The following is a 9,353-nucleotide window of genomic DNA, read 5'->3' as shown; positions in this document are numbered from 1 at the left end:
CAATAAAACATTTTTTTTTTAATTGGCTTGAATGACAAATTTTAAATGATATCTCTCTTCTTGTCGTTAAGTGCCATGGAGTTAGTTCTGACTCACAGTGACCAGGTATAGGTTTCTGAGGTTTTTAAATCTTTGTGGGAGCAGAAAGCCTCATCTTTCTCCCAAGGAGCATCTGATGGGCTTGAATCACTGACCTTGTGGTTTGCAGTTCAATGCTTACTCTATAGAGCCACTGCATTTCCTAAATCTATCTTACCACAATTAATAATAATAGTAATAGCTCAAGAAAGGGAATGAAGTGCTTGTGGTGCAATGGATCACTTTTATATGGCCTTTCTCACCATGTCTTACTTATAATGCCCACCAGAGGACTGGGTGGGACTATGCAAATGAGGTATCTATGGCCCACTAAAGGGATTTGATGGAGTTCTGGTGCTATGCTATGGGTTAATGCGCTGGACTGCAAAGTCAGTTTGAATTGCACGGTCAGGGGTTCAAGCTTACCAGTCACTCTTTGGAAACCCTATACAGGGTTGCTATGGGTTTGAACCGAATCAAAGGCACTTGACAACAACAACAAACTTAAAAAGACTCCTGGTGTGGTGCTATAGGATAAGTACTGGTCTAGGAACCACAAGGTCAGCAGTTCAAGCCCACCAGCTGCTCCTTGGAAACCATATACAAGGTTGCTATGAGTTGGAACACACTCTGAGGCACTTAACAACAAGGCTTAAAGAAGCGATCCCAGAGGAGAGGGGGCACCTCATTACCATCAAGAAAGAAGAGCTAGGAATAAAGGACCTTTGGACCCAGCATTCCTGTGTTGGTAACCTCCAAGACCCAGAAGACAGACAGAAAGAGCTAAAACACTAAAAGGTGGCAAGACAGCAAGAAGCAGGGGCAGAAATATGGCAGTAGAACTAGTAGACTGGCAAGAGATAATATGGTGGATTTGCTGGTCCACAGAGTAAACAAAACAAAACTTAGTACCTCTGGGCAGGAGGTTTGCTGATGGTTTGGGGTATCCCTAGGCATTTATCAATGGAGCTGGATTTGCAGACCCTTGGAGCTAGAGCTGAATGCCTTCAGCCAAGGCTTACTGGTGTGGTAGGGTGCTTCTGGGCACTTATTGATGGCGCTAAAGAACTTTTTAACAATTGCCCAAGCAGGTTAGAGGCAGGACTGAGGGAGGGACAGAGAGATATTTGCCTGAGGGCACAGCTATGAAAACACTGTCCTAATTGAAGAACTGTATCCTGAGTAGTTCCTGAACCTGAATTGTAACCTGTTACTTCTCTAACCTGTTACAAACCCCTACTTGTGAGTATTGTCTGTGAGTTCTGTGTGGTCATCACAATGAATTATTGAATCCAGTAGACAGACAGAGAGTGCTGTGGGAAGGATGATTGGTGTCAGAATTGGTAAAAAGGTTGGAGAAAAGAGGTTATGTCTGACCTCCTTGGGTTGATGATGATGGTGATTCTCTCTTCCCTTCCTGGAGTTTGACGCTGCTGCCATGCCATTTTTAAGATGCTCCTGGTGTGGCACTATAAGATAAGCACTGGACTGCTAACCATTAAGTTGGCAGTTCAAACCCACCAGCTATTCCACAGAAACCCTATAGAAGGCCACTATGAGTCAAAACTTGGCAGCACTTCCCCCTCCATACACAGAGTAGACAGGGATGGGCAACTTGGACATTGGCTACCCAAAAAGGAGGGGCTACAAAGGCAAGAAGTGACTGGCTTACAAGCTTTCAAGAGGGAACCTAGATTCTTAGGGCGTGAAGGAAGGTAGAATCTCCACTGAGTAGTATACAATCTGTCTAGGCGGGGCTGATGAAATGAAATGCAGATGGGTCTCTTGTGATACAATAGTGAATAATTGTTATCAGGACTGCTTGTGAGGGTTGGAAATGTAAAGGTAGACGTTTTGTAGCAAGGAGGGGAGTGATAAACTTTTCAGCCTAAGAGTGGAGGTCCCTGGGACCATTAAGGAGAAGAGGGGAGAGTAGGACCCTACCCAGAGAAGCAGTGATGCCTGAGATGGAGGCAGAGGCGATGACGTGGAAAGATGGAGCAGTTGGGGACTTTAGACCCAGAGAGGGAGAGGGGTTGTGTGCTGACGACTGGGGGGCAGGCTTGTAGTATATACCCTTTGGTAGGTTGATGATGGATGCAAGGAGGGGATTGTAACCATGGCAATGAAACGATATACGATAAGATGAATGTAAAACTAATGTTCTCCCATGTAAACTATAATATAATTCACAATAAAACATTAAAAAAAAAAATTTGACAGCACTTAATGACAACATATTATGAAAACATTACGCTAAATGAAATAAGCCAGTTACAAAAGGCCACACACATATTGTAGAATTCCATTTACATGAACTATCCAAATTAGGCAAATACATAGATACAGAAAGCCGAGTAGTGGTTGTCAGGAACTGAGGGACTGGAGGATGACTGCCTCATGAGTACAGGGTTTCCTTTTGGACTGATGAATATGTTCTGGAACTAGATAGTATTGATGGCTGGATTGTAAATGTACTAAACACTACTGAATCATACATTTTTAAAGGATTAAAATGGTAAATTTTATGTGTATTTTCTCACAATAAAAATAATATTAGTGATGAGCTTTTATAGAGTACTTACTATACCCTAGCTACTTTACAAAGGTTTTATGTACCTTACAGCCTATAATAATACTTGTGTATGGAAGGGTACTGTTAGCTGCAAAATTCTTATCATGGTCTGTAAGGACTCTGTGAGCTGACCTCTCCCTCCAAATCCTCTTATCACCTTTCCCTTCAGATGGTTCTCTCTACTCCAGCCTCAGGTCCTTTGTACATGTTCCCTCAACCTGAAACTTTCATCCACTTGATGTTCCCATGGCTTCCTCCCTCACATCATGTAGCTCTTTGATCACGTCATTTTCTCTAAGAAATCCTCATTGGCCACCACCTCCCATTGCTCTTCTTCCTTATTCAGTGACTTTGTTTTTCTTTATTAAACCTATTAGCACTGGAAATCTGTATTTGCTCTCTGAAATATGTCTGTATTTGCTCTGTTGTAATAGTGCTGGAGGTACCATTAGAGGCAGGGACTTTGTCTTGTTCTCACCTATATTCCCAAAGCAATGCCTGTCTAGGCCGTGGTAGATGTTCTATAAATATAATGTTGGATAAACGAGTCTGCATTTTGCAAACATACTATAGCACAGGCATCTGGAGTTATTAGCTGTAGTTTAATGGACAGCTCAACCTGTTCCTTCATGTGTAGACAGGATACTTGCCTCATGGGGTTTTGTGAGGATTAAATGAGTTAATATACAAAGAACAGGGCTGACACATCATGAGAACTTTTTAAGTGCAAGCCATTATTAATACAGATAAAGAAATAGAGCCTCAGACAGGTAAGGTCATGTTCCCAAGGTCACACAGCTTCAACATAGCGGATCTAGGTCTAGATATAGATTACAATCATTACTGTATGTTTCCCCACATTCTGGGTGATCTTAAACAGGTTACTAAATCTCTCTGAGTCTCAGTTCTCTCAATGAGCAAATGATGGAATACCACACTCCCAGGTCCAAACATGGTTAACTGGCCATTGGGAGCAGAAGAATTTTGTGCTAGAAGAGTCAGTCCAGTGAGATCAGTCACAGGTGCCAAGCTCAGTCACCACCTTAGGTACCTTGCTCTGACAGACCAGCTGTACTCTAGGACCCCCAACCAGTCTCTTCCCTAGCTAGCACAGAAGTCGCCCTGGGCTCCAGACCACTGCTAGGCAAGTACTCATGGCTTGATTAACAACCATTCCAGGTTGTAGGGCTAGAAATCCACCAGGGCCAGATAAGCTCACACCCACTTCTGCTTTTTAGCAAGTCCAATGCTTACAGGTGTTTGAAGTCCTCTGGGGAAGAGCTTTAGGTACTTGTTTCTGCTCTAAATCCTCAGATACCTGTTTGAGTCATTGGTCCTGGGTGAGGGCTGAGGGTATAGAGGAAACAGATCAGGTATGTTCCTGACAGAGGAGGACACGCATGAAGACTACCTGGAAAAGGCTGTCCTTGGAGGTTATCTTTAAAGAGGAGGTCATTGATGGAAAGCAAATAAGATGTGCAAAGATAAACAAGAGCTTGGCATTTTGGGGGGCCTAGAGATGGTTCACTATAGCTGGTGCTTATGGGGAGCCTGAGGGACAGGAAGTACAGCTGGGGGTGTGGGTGCCAGATCCCAGCTCATGGTAGGTCCTGAAAGCTGGCTGAAGATCTTGGCTGCTTCCGGAAAACACTGGGGAGTCAGTCACAAAAGGAATTTAGGTTGGGAGAGCCAGGGTCAGATTTGCATCATAGTAACTCACTCAGGGGCAAGCCTGGAGGCCTGGCACCCAGGAAGGAGACATCTACTGAGCGCTGGGTAAGTCAAGGCTGTGTTAGAAATCTGACTTGAGGCATCTCTCTGCCTCTCAGCCTCCTCATTTGTTAAATGAGGTACTACTTGTGCCTATCCAACTGTGAGGACCTAGATATGGAATACCAGTAATGTGCTCATTGCGCTCCAGCCTCTGAATAATATTTCTAATCATCATCATAATAACCGAGCACAGCTATTACTACTACCATTAATAACCCTGAAAGGGAGTTGTTGTTGTTGTTATGTGCCGTGGAGTCGGTTCCAACTCATAACAACCCTGTACAGGGTTTCCGAGGTTATAAATCTTTAAGGGAGCAGAAAGCCTCATCTTTCTCCCGCAGAACAGCTGGTAGTTTCAAACTGCTGATGTTGTGGTTCACAGCCCGACTCGTAACCACTACCAGAGCTCCTTTACCATTAATAACCCTGAAAGTGGGTAAGGAGTGTGTATTGCTTAGCAAGGCCCCACAGATGAGGAAACTGAGGTCCAGGACTATCAAATGACTTGTTCAAGGGGCTAAGATTAGTGGGCTAGTCTCCTAGACCCCTGCTTTTTCTGCAGCCCCAGGCAGGAGGCCTGGGGAGGGAGCAGGAGAGAGAGAGAGAGAGAGAGAGAGGAGAAAGGAAAGTTTGTTCTGGGCAGCATTCATTCTAGGCACTGTGCCTATCTATGCACCTGTGAACATTCACCTGTGAACAATCACCTGACCAGCTTGAGGGTCCTGCACATTCCTGAAGTAGCACCCAGTGGAGTCCCTTCCCTTTGGGGCTTCTGGGCTACCCACCCCCGCTGTGCTGGGATCCTTTGCCACCCCCTCCCACCCCCCACTGCTCTAGGTGGGACTGTGGACCCAGTGGCAATGGCATCACCAGGGTTGGTGTCACCAGTGTGGAAATTCTTGATTATCACACACACACACACACACACACACACACACATACCCACACTCAGACAAAGGAACTTCCAGACCCTCCTTCCTGGCCTCACCCCCCACAGCTTCCCACATCTCTTCCCCTCTCCCATTGGCCAAGGTGTTGTAGACTCTCCTCGCCACTGGTGAATGATAGGGAGAGGTGTGTGATGACAGAGTTACTGCTTTGGGTGGTGGTTAACACCACTGCTTGGCACCCATCGCCCCCCATGCCAGTCAGTTTAGTTTCATCCCCTCTGACACTGCCAGGGGGTGTGTTTAGCACCCCTCCCTCCACCCTCCCACTCTGCCCACACACTCCCCTAGTGATGCCACTGCCCAGAAAGTAGAAGTCAGTGTGTTCTTCAGGGCCAGGCCAGAGAGGCCTTCTCAGGACCCACTGAAACCCCACCTCCCAATCAGCAGCAGCTTCCACATCAGACCGCAACATTCCTACCCTCTTCAGATGAGGTGCTATGTCCTGATGAGGAGGCCAGGGCCCTGACACTGGCCAGGAGTCAGAAGAGGCTTCTGCTTGCAGCCCCAGCTGCCAGGAGTTCTGGCCTCAAAGGTCAAAGTCAAGTCTCCCACCACTGCCTGTCCACTACAGTCACTTCCACCTCTGTGGCTGTCGTTCTGTGATTGTTACGTGATGTGGTACTTGTCTGGGGAAGTAGCAAGGTGCTAGGCCAATGCTCAATCCCAGTTCCCACCCCTCCTTCCTGTATAGCCTAGAGCATTCCATAAACCCCTCTGAGCCTCAGCTTCCTCATCTGTAAAATGGGGAGAAAAACCATCTCCTTCTGAAGTTTGTCATGAGGTTGAAACAAGACAGTACATGCTGAGTTTTTGGCACCAAGACAGGCTCAGAATAACTGCTCTTTAGGTAATGGTGGTGGTGATGTGCCATGGAGTCGGTTCTGACTCATAGCAATGCTGTATAAAGTTTCTGAGGTTGTAAATCTTTACAGGAGCAGAAAACCTTATCTTTCTCTCACAGAGCGGCTGGTAGATTTGAACTGCTGACCTTGCGGTTAGCAGCCTGACTCGTAATCCATTACACACTAGGGCTCCTTCTTTATGCAGTATCTGCTATTAAAATTGCTGCTAACAACTATCCCTCACATTTGCACATTATTTTCTTTTTGTTCTCATCACAATCCCATCTTGGCGAGGAGAAATCTGAGGAATAGTGAAGTCTAGGAGCTTGTCTAGTATCCCTCAGCACAATCTGACTCCAAAATTTGCCTTATGTATTGTCCTTTCCATGGCCACCCACAGCTACCAGGCCAGAGGTCTACCAGCAAATGAGCTGGGACAAAGGGATCCTGCAGAGAACTCCCTGAACTGAGGCATGGAGGGGCACAGGACCTGGGGCTCTTCCTCTGATGTGGGGTTGAGGGGGGAGCTGGGAAATGTTCCTAGAGTTGAGCAAGCTTAAATTGTGCCACCTTGAGATTGCATCTTTCCTTTCTTCTCTGTGGCCAACCCAGCTTCACTGTACGGCACTTTCTATGACCTCCTATAAGCAACAACTTCCTCTCAAGCCCACTGCCAGCTGAATACCTTTTGCAGGCAATTCAAACTTAATCCACTCAAAACTGGACCTAGGATCATCTGTCTTTTCCCAACCTTGTGTCTACCTATCATCCTGTCCAACCCCTATCTCTGAGTCTCCCTCTTACCTTGGACAATCAGCCAGTTAACCATGTTCTTCCAATTCTCCCTCCTAAATATCTCCCATTTCTGTCTCCTGCTCTTCCTGTGTGGCCATGGATGGCCCCGGTTCAACTGTACTAGTTGCTGCCTTGAGAATACAGCATCCTCCTCTCTGCCACACTAAACTCTTTGATGATTTACATTATCTTGCTCTGCAAACTTCCATGGCTCCCTATCACTGCCACTGGTTCTTAACAGGAGGATTTGCCTCAGAATGATCTGGGGTGCGTATGGAAAACGCAGATGCTTAGGCCCTTTTTCACACTCCTTGCCTCAGATTTCTCAAGAGCAGGGTCTAGGTATTGCTTATGAAGCTCTCAAGGCCATTTGGATGTTCACAAAAGGCAATGCCAACCTCCTCAAGTTCCCATTGCCTAGGATAATTGACTCTTGTGAGCCTCACTGTTCAAGTCTGTCAAATATGGAGGAGTCACTGAAGCCTTCAGGGTTTCCAGAAGGGTTGTAAGCTCCTGAATGTTAAGTGCTGGTCGCAGGACTCAGCATACAGTAGGCTCTTAGGACTTTGTCCTGAGTTGACTATCCATGGGATCTCTTGGGGCAAGACTTTCCCCTAGAGAGAAACGCTGTAGGCCTGGCATACACTCTTTGTATGCATCACTTAGTAGCCCTGACTTCTTAGGAGTCTGTTTCCAATTACACCCACAGAGGGAAACCTCCGGCACAGAGGTACAGCAACACCTAAGCCCCTGGGACCAGCCTGGCTTGGAACATCTGATCCAGTCAGCAACTCCACCACAGGCCTGCTTCAGCTTTTCCTGCTTCCCTGGCCTAGCTCCCACAGGTCTTGGCTTTCCCTGGGTCCTCCAGCCCCACTCAGCAGCTGTCAGATGAAAGACCTCCCTGAGCACTGAATGCTTGGAAGTGGGGTACCAGCAGTCCTTTTACACAGGAAGAAACTTTGAGGTAGAGATGGGGGATTCTCAGTCATATGGTTACTGGTGTGGCGTTGTGGGTTAATGCACCAGACTGCAAAGCTGTTTGAACTGCAGGGTTGGCAGTTCAAGCTCACTAGCTGCTCCTTGGAAACCCTATACATGGTTGCTATGGGTTGGAACCCACTGGACGGCACTTAACAACAACAGCAGCAGCAAAAGTCTCTGGCACCTGCCTGGATGTCATGTGGAGACCCGTCTGTTCACCCTAACTTCCATGCTAGGGGAGCCCCTCAGAAATATCAGGAAAGCTTTGAGCTGCCTCTCCTCTCCAAACTGGACAAAGCACTTCCTTAGAAGGAAACTCCAAATTCTGTTTAGGAGAGCCTTTGCAATAAACAAGACATTAAAATACAGAGCAAGCGAGACACTGGCTAAGACCCTAACTTTCCTGAGGCAAGTAGTGGGAGCAAGCTGCCTCTAAACCACTAAACCAGGAGGAGAGTTGGACCTCCCAGGAACAAGAAGGTTAAAGGGGGCCCATTTAATCCTTTAGGACCCTGTTGTTGTTGTTAAGTGTGTGGAGCCAGTTCCAACTCATGATTCTGTATAGGATTTCCAAGGATTTGAACCACTGACCTTACAGTTAGTAGTCCAGTGCTTATTTACAATGCCACATCAGGACCAGAGCCCTAGGTAGGCTTTTGCCCCAGCGGCCGCCCAGAGGACTCACCCCCTCCCCTTACCCTAGGGAAAACGGAACTGGCTTGCAGAGGAAGGCTGGATTGTTATGGGGGAGGGAGTGGGTGATAATGAAAACAGCGCTCTCTCTAGGCAGAGCCAGCAGGAGGCCGGCTGTGCTGAGGAATGCGGAGTAAATTCACCCACCATTTGATTTTTATTTTTCCCAGCTGGCTTAAGTATGGGGGGGGGGTGTCTCAGCGAGAGCTGTGCTGAGTCCCCAGCTGTTTCATCCTCCAAACTCTAGGATGTGCCTCACCAGCCCCAGCTTGCCCCAGGAGAACTAAACATACACACACCCCCAACCTAGCAAGTGTTTGGCTGACTCACTACATAAACAGGGTGTTGGGTTTTCTTTGTCTTCGCTTTGTTTTGGATGTGAGCCCTCCCCCACATGTTCTACAGCCCCTGTGTGGCTTAGAGGATGCCCAAGATCATAAATCCCTCTCAGCCTGGGAGATGGCAAAGCACTGACCAGGTTGTTAGGGATTTTCGGCTCCCTGGTCCCTCTACCTGAGCTCCATGTGGAAGGGAAGTTGGGGAGATATTATTTTTCAGATGGAGGAACTGAGTCCAGAGAGGGGCAGGGACTTGTCCAAGGTGACACAGCAAGAGAATGGCAGGGGAAGGGCCAAAATCTAGATCTCTTAATCCATAAATCAG

The sequence above is a fragment of the Chrysochloris asiatica genome, unplaced genomic scaffold (genome assembly GCF_000296735.1).
Source record: "Chrysochloris asiatica unplaced genomic scaffold, ChrAsi1.0 scaffold00014, whole genome shotgun sequence".
Lineage (NCBI taxonomy): Eukaryota > Metazoa > Chordata > Mammalia > Afrosoricida > Chrysochloridae > Chrysochloris > Chrysochloris asiatica.
The sequence above is the reverse complement of the archived record's forward strand: the minus strand, read 5'-3'. Positions refer to the sequence as shown.